The sequence below is a fragment of the Muscardinus avellanarius genome (genome assembly GCF_963383645.1).
Source record: "Muscardinus avellanarius genome assembly, chromosome: 3".
NCBI lineage: Eukaryota > Metazoa > Chordata > Mammalia > Rodentia > Gliridae > Muscardinus > Muscardinus avellanarius.
In genome coordinates this window covers 101,501,596-101,514,815 of record NC_137788.1, presented here as the reverse complement: position 1 = coordinate 101,514,815, position 13,220 = coordinate 101,501,596, and the positions used below count along the sequence as shown (strand labels likewise).

The window sequence follows — 13,220 nt, the reverse complement described above, 5'->3', positions numbered from 1 at the left end:
CATTGAATTGAATATTTTTTATTTTTATATTTATTTATTTATTTATTTATTTATTTATTTATTTGGTGGTACTGGGGGTGGAGTCCAAGGGGCTTTCTACCTCCGGGCTATACTCCTAGACCTATTTTATACTTTATTTGGAAACAGGGTCTCACTAAGTTGCCTAGAGCCTCACTAAGTAGCTGAGGCTGGCTTTGAACCTGTGCGATCCTCCTGTCTCAGCCTCCAAAGTACAGGGATTATAAGCGTGCGCCACCACACCTGGCTCTGAATTGAATATTTAAAAGCAAACTTTAATAAAAAGAGTACCTCAGCATGGGAAGCATTATAAAAATATCATGCCTTCTGATTAAACTCAATAATATTATACATGTTACTTGCTTTACAACACAGTGTCTGAGTTTCAGGCAACAGTGTAGTTTTCAATGGTGACCATTGCTTTTTTTTTCTTGTAAACAGAATCTGGTCAGGTTGCTGAGGGTCTTGCTAAATTGTTGAGGCTGACTTTGAACCTGTGATCCTCCTGTCTCAGCCTCCCAAATTCTGGGATTAAAGGCATGCACCACCATGCCCAGCATTGCTTTTTAAACTGTTACCATTTTTCATTGTGTTTGAGCTCTTCCAACTTTCTTTGTGAATATTATTTTAGTACTTAAATCATTAGAATGTGTAAGATTTGAGGAGGGTGTGTGTGTGTGTGTGTGTGTGTGTGTGTGTGTGTGTGTGTGTGTTACTGGGGATGAACCTAGGGGCATTCTGCCTTAGATTTACACTCCCACCCCTATATTTTATTCTTTATTTTGAAACAGTGTCTCATTAAGTAGCTGAGGTGGTCACAAGCTTGTGATTCTCCTGTCTCAGTCTCCCAAATACTAGTATTACAAGCATGGGCCACCACATTGGGCTAAGGAATTCTTTTTGGGATGAGGTAAAGGTAAAGATAGGGAGATTGGTTGGAATTAACTAACTTGAATTAGTTAACACTCTGAGAACAATTTATTTATGCCTTATAGAGGAAGCCCTTGGATCAAGAGAAAAAATAGATTAAAAAATAAAATAAAAACATCTGGTAAATCTCTAATTTGAGTACATATTTAGTATTATGATATCCATTGCTTTTTAAAGTTATTATTTCTTATTTTACAATAAAACTGTTTTTAGTATTGAGGGGTTTTTTTGTTTTTTTTGTTTTTTTGTTTTTTTGTGTGTGTGGTACTGGAGTTCCTGGAAGCCCTTCTACCTCCGGGCTAAACTCCCAGACCTATTTTTACATTTTTATTTAGAAACGGTCTCCTAAGCCAGCGTGCACGGCTGGCTTCGAACCTGCGCGATCCTCCTGTCTCTGCCTCCCAAGCGTGGGGATTACAAGCGTGGGCCACCGTGCCTGGCTAGTATTGAGTTTTTAAGAAACATACCTGGAAGATAGGCCAGGCGTGGTGGCGCACGCTTATAATCCCTGCGCTTGGGAGGTGGAGACAGGAGGATCGTGCAGGTTCGAAGTCAGCCTCGGTGGCTTAAGAGACCCTGTTTCCAAATAAAAATAATACAAAGTGGGTCTGGGAGTGTAGCCCGGAGGTAGAAGTGCTTTCAGGAACCCCAATACCACCAAAGGGGGGAAAAAAAAAAAGGATAAGAGAGAATCAAGCACTAAATTAAGATTCTGAGTGACATAGGAGTCACTCAGTGAAATAGGGCTGGAGTGGCTTTAATAGGAGTAAAAGGGAGAAAGGGGAAAGTGATGTTAAAGTCTATAATCCAAGCAGAGTAAGACTTTTGGCTTTTTTTTATGTTTTACTGTAGCTTAAGTTGAAAGATGAAATGCTTATCTGTTGACATATGGCTCTGTAGGATGATGTAGAGATGCCCCCTCTAACCATCCTACCTTTTCCCTTCCATGTAAGGTCACTTTCCCTTTGCTTCTGAGGTAGAATTATGTTTTCTTTATTGTATTCGCATAGCAATTATTTGCTTTCTATCTGGAAACTGTCTTTAAGTCTCCCTTAATAGATATCCACACAAACTCTATATTCAGCTTGCCTGTCTGATCTCATAGAATGTGCACTGAGTACACTAATTGCAGAGATAAATTGGTTCTTTGTGTGCATGACTGATCAAGAGCAAAGTGCCTTAATTTCAGATGTCTTCAGAGAGATTTTTCTTTAACCTCTGCCTTTAAGAGGAAGATTATAAAGCATTATCATTACTTAAGGTCAGAATTATATTGCTTTTGGTCAAAAGCTGTTGTAAGATTTACAAAGTAATAGAAGTAATCTAAAGATAAATTATAAAGATCAAAGCAGTTCAAAATTAAAGTGAATTTGAGTGTAAGCATAGGTGTATGGCTTTAGAGTCATAAAAGAAATCATCCATGCACAAGCCCCTGGGTTCAATCCCCACCACACAAAAGAAACCATTTGATCATACATTATATATTTATTATAGTTTCTAGAGTGGCTTTAATTTATATATTTCTAGTGAAGAGTAAGGGACTAAAATAGTTATTTGAATATAATATGTTGAAAACTAATTTTGTCCTAGGCAATTTCTGATTTATTACAGATATTAGCATTAGGGTGATTCAGAGGTAGTATGGAGGATCCTGCAGCACATACTAGATACTAGCTTTGGTTTATGTCCTCAGCTGGATTTTATTTGCTAATAATTTCCAAATTGGTGTATTTTAACTCTGGCTTCCTTCTTCTCTATAGACTTTTGTTTTTCCATCTAGTGATGGAAATCTTTACTTACCTCAAGTACTTTAGATATTTTATTGTCTTAACCTGAACTTTAAAATTTTACTTTTAAGTGTTTTCTCCAAACTGCCTCTCCATCCTTATTTCTATATTTAGTTTTATAGCTTCATTTTCTTCTTCACTAACCTTCTGCCCTTTCCAAATTACCAAGTCATATTGTAACCTTTGAAATGTATTTTAGGTCTAGCCATTCCTACTCCCACTGACCATCATGCATTTTCACTATCTGTACTTTTGTAAAAATGTTGTTGCTGTTGTTATAAAATAGTGGGGCTTTTTTTTTTTTAAATTACAGACACTTCATAATTTTATAAAGTAAAAACTCTCCAGTTTTCTAATTCCCAATTCTACTTCTCTGAAGAAACCACCATTTCTTCACCGAGGGGTAGGCGGGTTGTGGGTATGTGTGTGTGTGTTTATATTGCCAGACATTTTCTATGCATTTCTAAACATACAGACATAGACATCAAGCCAGGCACAGTGGTGCAGCTCTGTTATTCTAGCACTTGGGAGGCTGAGAGATAATCACAGGTTTGAAGTCAGCCTGGGCAACTCAGTGAGACTGTTTCAAAATAAAAAATAAAATAGGGCTGGAGTAGTTAAAAAAATAGAATCCTCATGGGTTCAATCCCCAATGCCTTCCCACACATACACAAAATAGAAATCATCTCGAATACCATACTGTCCTTTGTGTGGACGTATAAAATAAATTCCTCATTGCTCTCCCTGCCATCAGCCCCTCTCCACTCTAGCTGTTACTAGAGTTGTCTACCTAAATAGCAAAATTTTGTCTTGCTCAAAGACTTCAACTGATTGCCTGTTGCTTGTAGGACAAGGACCGTGAGAGCCCTCCACTGCCTGGCCACCCTGTCTGTCGCCAGCTCCCCTCTGTGCCAGTTCTGCCTTTCTGCTTATCTGCAGGCTCACTGTTTTCTGGACTGGTCATGTCTCATCATGTCCCACCACCATTGTGTAAATACATGCTCAGTCTTTTCTCCTTCTAACTTCTTCTCCAAACCCTGCTCACCTTGTCTCCTTTTGGAGTCTGTCCCAGTTTTCTCCAGCAGAGATAACGGTTCTCTCTTCTATGTTCCTTTAGTGTCTCAGTTTGTTTGGTTCGCTTTAGACTTGTCTGTATGTCTCTCCCTATTCCCTGTAAAGAGTAGGCCTCTTATTATTTTATGTCCAATACTATGCCTAGCATATAATAAGCGTGCAGTATATATCAGTTGGTTTTGTTTGTTTGTTTGTTTGTTTGTTGTTGTTTTTTTTGGTGGTGGTACTGGAGTAAATCATTGTGTCTTTAGTTTAAAAGCCTATCTTAAAGAGAATAAAATTTTATACCCATATTTTCTTGAAAATTTTAAGACATTTTATTCAACTTTTACAAATTTAGTTAATGCTGCTATTTTTTAAGGATGGTGGTATAATTCCAGCATGATTTTATTTCTTATATCATGAAATAACTCAGATTTTTTTTCAACAATCAACAGCATTGATTGAACCCAGAGGCACTCTACCACTGAGCTATATCCCTAGACCTTTTACATTTCTTTTATTTACTTACTTACTTATTTGTTTGTTTGTTTGTGGTACTGGGGATAAAACCCAGGGGCTTTCTACCTTTGGTCTGTGCTCCAAATCTATTTTATATTTTATTTGGAAACAGGATCTCAAATACGTTGCTGAGAGCTTCCATTACTAAGTAGCTGAGACTGGCTTCAAACCTGCATGATCCTCCTATCTCAGCCTACCAAGTACTAAGATTACAAGTGTGCGCCACCATGTCCAGCTCTTGTTTACTTATTTATTTTGAGACAGTCTCACTAAATTGCCAGAGCTGGCCTCAAACTCTTAATCTTCCGCTTCAGCTTCCCAAGTAGATAGGAGTATAGGCATGTGCCATTGCACCTGATATTACTCAGCTTCTAATGAACTCCTCTGTAATTATATGAAGTGTTAGATCTATACAGATATAAAAAGATATATAAAATTTATTATATGAAGTAAAAGTGAGTTGCATTAGCAATTTGATTTTATTTTTTGAGAAAAGTAGAGTCAGTGTATTATGCATAGAGACTGAGGGTTTAGTTAAGTGTAGAACATTTGCCTAGCCTGTGCAAAAGGCCCTAGGTTCAGTCTCTAGCAACACACACACACACACACATACACACACACACACTATGATATGCATTAAAATAAATTTAGACAAATATGAATTATATTATCTTTATTTTCTTTATTCTCTATACATGTATATTATTCCCTTCCTCCCTTCCTTCATGTGACTGGGAATTGAATCCAGGGGCATTCTACCTTCAAGCAATATCTCCAGCACTTTTAGTTTAGTTTTTAATTTGGAAATGGGGTCTTGCTAAGTTGCTAAAAGCCTCACTAGGTTGTTGAAGCTGAACTCAAACCTGTGATCCTCTTGTTTCAGCCTCCCAAGTACTGGGATTACAGGTACACACCACCATGCCCAGCTAGTATATTATTTTCTACTGCCTAGCACTGTTATATTTTTTTTATTTGTGCACTGAACATATACTTTTCTAGGTAGAAAAAAAAAGACTAAACCTTTTTTCAATTTTTAACCTTTCATATTCTCAGAAAAGGAAAGTCTAGGTAGCAGGATATTTTTCTGAGTGTATTTGTGTGTAGTGGGGATTGAACCTAGAGTCATTCTAACACTGAGCTATACTTCCTGTCTCTGCCTCCCAAGTGCGGGGATTACAAGCATGCGCCACCACGCCCGGCTTTTTTTTTTTTTTTTTTTTTTTGGTGGGTCTGGGGGTGGAACCAGGGGCATTCAACCTCTGAGCTACACCCCCTGCCCTATTTTTATTATTCTTTATTTTGAAACAAGGTCTCACTGAGTTATGGAGGGCCTCACTAAGTAGCTGAGGCTGTCCATAGTCCTCTGGTCTCAGCCTCCTGAATGCTGGGACTACAAGTGTGCACCACCACACCCAGCTCTTCCAGCGCTTTTTAATTTAATTTTTATTTTGAAAGAGGAACTTGCTAAGTTGCTGAAGGTCTCACTATGTCACTGAAGTCAACTCAAACCTTTGATCCTCCTGTCTCAGCCTCCCAAATACTGGGATTACAGGCATGTTACCACACTTAGCATAGCAGGGTTTTTGTTTTATTTTCATTTTAGTTTCCCAGAGAGTTAGAAAATACCTTTAAGTACAAACTGAAATAAGGAAATATGAATTTGAAGACAGTTTAGCTGAATATACCAGAATAACTCAGTTAATACATTTTAGTACATACTTTGGATAGTGTAACATGCTGTGTACTGAAGTAGAATATGAAGGATATAGCTTCTGTGTGTAGAAACTTATGACTTGTATTGGGTAGTATAAATCCTGAACAGCAGTTTATGAAGGAGGTAATTGTGTGTGTGTGTGTGTGTGTGTGTGTGTGTGTGTGTACTCAGGTTCTTGTGCATGCTTAATACAGACTCATGAGCTATATCTCAGTCTATTAAATATATTTTTTACATTAAATTTTTTTTACATTTTGGAGGCAGATTTTATTTTATTGTCAAATTGGAAACTGAAAAATATTTTTGGCTGGATGTCATGGCACATGCCTATAATTCCAGTACTTGGAAGACTAAGGAGGACTATAGGTTTGAGATCAGCCTCAGCAACCTAGTGAGGCCTTAGAGCAACTTAGACCCTGTTTCAAAATAAAAAATAATATAGGTAATGATAGATACATAGGTTCAATCCCTAGTAACACACACAGACACACACTGCTTTGCTTTAAAGTCAAATTGAAAAGGACATTTGCTGGTAGGTGATATGATAAATAAGGTAGTGTAAGGAAGATTTTAAAAAATAGTTAAGTAGTAAAATATTTTAAAACATAAAATCCTGAATTATAATTTTCTAATTAATGTACCATAGGCATATATTTGAACACATTTTGCTATTCAAAAAATTGTCTTGAGCCGGGCCTGGTGGCACACACTTATAATTCAGGAGGTGGAGACTGGAGGATCATGGTTTGCGGACAGCCTCAGCTGCTTAGCAAGGCGCTTCGCAACTCAGTGAGAGCCTGTTTCAAAAATAAAAGGACTGAAAAAATAGGGCTGAGGGTGTAGCTCGGAAGTAGAATGCCCCTGGATTCCATCCCCAGTACCGCAAAAAAAAAAAAAAAATGTCTTGACAAATCAAATTGGTATTTCTATAATAAAAGTTTTACCGAATAACTTTGCTTACATTTGCTACATGGTTACCAATGTATTAAATACTTAGCATATTGAAGTTCCATTTAAGGCTTCTAGGTCCTAAACTCATTGAAAATGACTTGAAATATTTTTTCTTTCTCTATCCATAAAATAAAGCAGAATTTTAATAGAAAAGACCTGGTTTAAAAATTAAACAGTTTTCTTCTGAAAATGAGACACACTTTTTATGATGGTGATTCCACAGTGATGAGTACATCATCTTTGCTTTCTACTGAAGAAGCCCTTAGCGCACTTGCAAAGAGCATGAGGAGTCATGTCAGAGGTCACCTATTTGAGTCCGTTTTCCCACAGCTGCCTGGTGTGAGTAATCTTTTACTGTGTTTCAAAAGAATGGGCAAGGATTAGAGAGGATTAGAAAAAATATTACCTCCTGAGTACAGACCCAACACACTAGGGAAAGAAAACCCAACCAGGCAGCAAATGGGCTTTGCTTGACTAGGACACAACCTCTGCTGCATTCCTTTAAGAAACTGAATGGGAAATGTTAAGTCCCCAAACTGGATTAGTAAATAATCTCATAGTTTGTGACATCTGCTAAAATAAATTGATGAGCAAACTACATTTTTATACTTTGAGGACAGAGCCAGAGAGAGAGACATCAAGAGTACAAGTTATTAAAGATGGGAATTAAACTCAGTAATGGCTAAAGAGGCACATTTCTGTAATAAAGGAGAAAGTTTATTTTAGATGTATTAATATGATGAGTACAAACATTAATGAGTAACTTAAAGTTTAACTTTTGAAAGCCCCACAGCTTTTTATTTTTAAGATTCTCCCTAAAGTCTTAATGCTTATAGCAGTCTTTAAAAATGTTTCACAAATTCAGCTCTTTAATTTATGTTGTCTCAGTTTATGTAACAACCTGAGGTACTGGAATTTGAACTATATCTCTTTTGAGAATTTGAGAATATCTCTTTTGATATACCTGTGGAATATTTCTCTCTTTATATTTAATAATATAAGTTAATATGGTTGGACTTTGACACATAATTAGTAGCAAATTGTTCAGAGCCTATTGTTTCAAACCTATTATTGAAGAGAAGTAAATTTTTTTGCCTCAGTTTTTGAAGGAAGTATTTACCTAACTAGATATTTTTAAAAGGTTTTAAGTTGAGCACCTAAAATTGTAAAGGTGTTGTTGTAGTTAATTTTGTATCTTCATGTAATTAGCATACTTTATTAGCATAGTAACTGATTATACTGCTTTTGTTACGGATTATATCAGAATGAGTATTTCTTTCAAGAGTATGAGAGAGAACATAGTTTCAATTGATTTCCGGGAAGATGGCGACCAAGAAAAGCGGGGCTTAAGAGTCCCGCTAACAACCAATCTCCATTACCACAAAAAGAGCGCCTTTCATAGCCAGAAAACACCATCACCAGAAAAACAAAAAAAACCACCAGGCTCCAGAGAGAAAGCGGACTGAGAACAGAGCTCAGGGCCACAGAGGAGACACACAAGCCCGAGGACGCGGCAGCAGCGCCATACTGCCGGCGGCAGCGGCGAACTCAACAGAGGCTACAGCAAGTCAGGTGAGCCACTGCGGAACAGCCAGGCGGGATCTTTCGGCGCAGACAGCATTTAAAGCTCCCAGTGGCTGAGCTCAGCACACGCTGCAAGGATTCAGAGTGGAAATCAAAACCAGAGAAGAAAAAATACGCCAGCCTCATGGCCGAGGGCGTGGCAGAGGCGCCATATTGCCACCGGCGGCGGCAGCAGCAGTGAATTCACCGAGTCCAGTACAGCTACATCTGCGTACTCAAGAACAGTGAGTCAAATTGCGGGCCACAGAGGAGAAATCGCAGTATTGGGCCTCCTGGGACTTGACCCAGTGAGGGAGTGGTGGTGGCAGAGATATCACACCATAGGAGAACGTGCAACCTGGCACCCCCCATAGTTTAAAGCAGCCTCTATCGACTCCCTGGGTCGGAGACTCTGTGATACAACCCAGTAAAGGAGTAGTGGGGTCTGAGATAATACAGACTCGAGATCCAGAGCACCTTAAGTGAAGCCATAGTGACCCAAGGGAAGAACCCAGAGAAGGCACAAACCTCCGAAATCATGGGAAAGAGGAATAACACTGGAGTAATGAATGTGCACAACCCCACAACATCAGAACCTGATAAAACAGAAAATCAGAGATTTCTAGAAGATCAAATCAGGAAAATAACTGTAGAAATAATAGAGGTGCTTCGAAAAGAACTCAGAGAGAGCCAAAAAGAGATAAAGGATGCAATTAATGAAGTAAAGGCCTCAATTCAAAGCACAAGCAACCGATTAGACCACATGGAGAACAGAATCTCGCTCTTAGAAGATGAGCAATCCAAAAATGAATGCATAGTTTCTAATCTAGAAAAAAATATCCAACAGCAGGAATCTGACATTGAAGAAATATGGGCCCATCTTAAGAGAGCTAACCTAAGAATAATTGGAATAGAGGAGGGAAAAGAAAGTGATACCAAAGGGATCAACAATCTCTTCAAGGAAGTAATAGCAGAAAATTTTCCAAATATAGAGCAAGAGGTTGATACACAGATCCAGGAAACTTATAGAACTCCCTTTAGACAGGATCGGAGAAGAGGATCCCCACGCCATATAATTGTCAAAATGACCAATGTGGAAGCCAAGCAGAGAATCTTAAAGGCAACAAAAACAAAGGGCCAAGTGACATTCAGAGGCAAACCAATTAGAATCACTCCAGACTTCCCAAACCAAGTCATGAGAGCCAGAAGGGCTTGGAGTAACATATTCCAAACTCTGAAAGAAAACAACTTCCAGCCAAAAATTTCCTATCCAGCAAAACTTTCTATCAAATTAGATGGAGAAATAAGAAGCTTCCATGACAAACAGAAACTGAAGGAATTTATGTCTTCAAAACCAGCGCTAGAGAAAATACTCAAAGAGATTAACTACAAAGAAGAAATAGGTAACACTCACCAGAACCAGAGAAACAAGACTTTCCATCCAACAGACAACTAAGATTGGTTATCTGTGGAGATTCATTATTTATGTTAGTCTTTTACCTATCTCTAAGTTGTATTGTTTGCCTTTATTGTTGTTAATTTTTAGGATTTCTAGTTGGAATATTAATATACCTTCAGATATAGCATTTGGAAATATTTTATCCAATTCTATTAGTAACTTTTAACTCTGTTTACATTGTCTTTGGATATACAATATTTTCTTTTATTTTTTAGGGAGTTTGTATATTCTTCTGTTGCCTGTGCCATTGAAATCATATCCAAGAAATCACTGCCAATTTCAATGTTGTGAGGTTTTATGACCCAGATTTTCTCCTAAAAGTTTATAGTCTTAAGATTTATATTTAGGTCTTTTATCTATTTTGAGTTAATACTTGTATATGGGATTAGGTAAAGGTCCAATTTTATTCTTTTCCATGTAATTATTATTTTTCAACAATATTTAGTTAAAAGATTATTATTTCCACCACCAAATGTTCGTGGAAACCTTGTCAAAAATAACTTGACAATATAGGGAAGAATTTAGCTCTAGGCTTGTATTTAACTCCAGTGGTCTATATATCTGCCTTTAGAACAGTACTACACTGTTTCAATTATTGTAGCTTTATATGGTTTGAAATCAGAAAATATATATCTGCTAGCTTTGTTCTTTTTCAAGATCGTTTTGGGTATCTAGAATTCATATTCCATATTAGGATAGATTTTTTTCTGAAAAATAAATATATAAATATATGATAGTTTCACCTAAAAAAACAGAAAAAAATATGCTCTAGTAAGAAAGAAAGCAAAAAGAAATATTGAAATGCTATCTTTAAATCATCAAACACTTGGTATCAGACAAATGAAACTGTTATGTGAGATTATCATTTTTAATTTTGGATAAATTGCTATAATACTAGATGTCAACCACTAAGCCAAGCATGGGAAGGAGGGATGGGGAGAGAATGGGGTGGGGATCGGGTGGGGGCTGACTGGGCGATGTGTGCATGTATGTCTACAAAAGTTTGTATCCCACTATGATGTATGAATACAGTGCACCAATAAAATAAAATTTAAAAAAAAAAAAAAAGAACATAGTTTCATATGTAAAGAACTGATAGATTATAACAGGCATATTCACCAATACCTTCAATGAGTTTTACCCCACACCCTCCTGGTTCAGTGCCTGTGTTCAAGGTAGACATGTTTTGAATATGTACTCCTGTTCTTCTCCCCACTCCCTACTCCAAGTCTGCTCATCCATAGTCCACCCACCTTTAAGTATCAGCTCAAATCATATCAAGTGGTTTATTTCTAGCCCCTAAATCATAATACCTCCTAAATGTAGAGTTAACATACAACCTAGCAATCTGACTCCAAGTTATTTCCACAAGAGAAGTGAAAACATATATTGACACCAGAACTTTTACACAAATGTTTCTAACAAGATTATTCATAATAGCTAAAAGGTAAAAACCAAATGTCTGTCAACTATTGAATGGATTAAACAACACACAGTATAACCATAGGATGGAATATTGTTTGACCACCACAAGGAATGAGGTACCAGTGTGTGCTAAGATTGAGATTAACCTTGAAAACATTACGCCAAATGAAAGATAACAGTCATTAAAGACCACATGGTATATGATTTCATTTGTATTAAATGTTCAGAATAGGCAAATTTATAGAGACAGAAAATAGCTTAGTGCTTGCTTAGCGGGTTTGGGAAAATGAAGGAGTAGAGAATAATAACTAAAAGAGTTCAGGCTTTCCTTTTAAAGTGATTAAAGGGTTCTCAAATTGAAGGTGATGAAAGTAACAAGTCAGGTGTGGTGGCGCATGCTTGTAATCCCAGCATTTGGGAGGCTGACACAGGAAGATTGTGGTTCACAGACAGCCTCCGCTACTACTTCAAGAGGCACTTTGCAACTCAGTGAGACCCTGTTTCAAAATAAAGAAGAAAATAGGGCTGGGGGTGTAGCTCAGAGGTAGAATGCCCCTGGGTTCCATTCCCAGTACTGCAAAAAAACAAACAAAAAAAAAGAAATAACACATATTTGTTGAATACAATAAAAATCATTGAATTATATAATTTAAATGGGTGGTTTTTAAGGCATATGAATTATATCTCAATACATCTATTTTGTAAAAAAAAAATAAAAATATTTTCTAACCTTGTATTCATGTACATTGTTTACACCTCTAATAGAACACTGACAGTAGTCTGCATATATATATATATATATATATATATATATATTTTTTTTTTTTTTTTTTTTTTTTTGCAGTACTGGGGATAGAGCCCAGGGGCATTCTACCTCTGAGCTACACCCCCAGCCCTATTTTTATTCTTTATTTATTTATTTATTTTTGGTACTGGGGGTGGAACCCAGAGGTTTTCTACCTTCAGGCTATACTCCCAGGCCTATTTTTTGATATCTTATTTGGAAACAGGGTCTCACTAAGTTGCTGAGAGCCTCACTCAGTAGCTGAGGCTGGCTTCGAACCTGTGCAATCCTCCTGTCTCAGCCTCCCAAGCACGGGGATTACAAGCGTGCACCATCATGCCCGGCATTATTCTTTATTTTGAAACAGGTCTCACTAAGTTGCAGAGGGCCTCACTAAGTAGCTGATGCTGTCTGCGAACTGCAGTCCTCCTGTCTAAGCCTTCTAAGTACTGGGATTACAAGAGTGCGCCATCACGCCTGGCTTGGTTATAATTATTTACCTAAGAAATCTGTCCTATTATATTATGAAGCTCTTGAGAGAACAGGTAGGATGTTTTCTGATATTCCCTAATAAGCATAGTGCTTTTCAACTCAGCAAATATTAATTTAATTGAAATTTTCCACAATTATGGAAAATTGAATAAAAGGGAAAATTGAATCTTATCGCAAAATATTGTTCCAAAATTATTTTATAATTTTCTGTTTAATTATTATTCAGAAAATATTTTCTCTCACAATGTCAGTTTGAGTCTTTTATTTTGTATTTAGTGAGGTCATATATACCTATAGGAATATTCTGATTTTTAGAATTTGCATATATAAGCATGTTATACATAAATAGGACATTTATGTCATTTCAACTAGGTTAATGCATGTATATGTTTTAATGAGTTTGAGCCAGACATGCTGGTACATGCTTGAGATAGGAGAATTGGTGGGAGACTGAAATAGGAGAATTACAGGTTTGCAGCCAGCCTTAGCAACCTAGGCCCTACACATCTTAGTGAGGCCCTG

The 13,220-nt window shown here is 37.1% G+C and overlaps 1 protein-coding gene across 1 annotated transcript in view; it reads left to right on the top strand.

Annotated features, from left to right (window-relative positions):
- The window catches only part of ST7L (suppression of tumorigenicity 7 like), a gene marked incomplete at both ends in the record, with an annotated part of 92,218 nt that overhangs the window by 62,319 nt on the left and 16,679 nt on the right, over window positions 1-13,220 (top strand). The window lies entirely within an intron of this gene.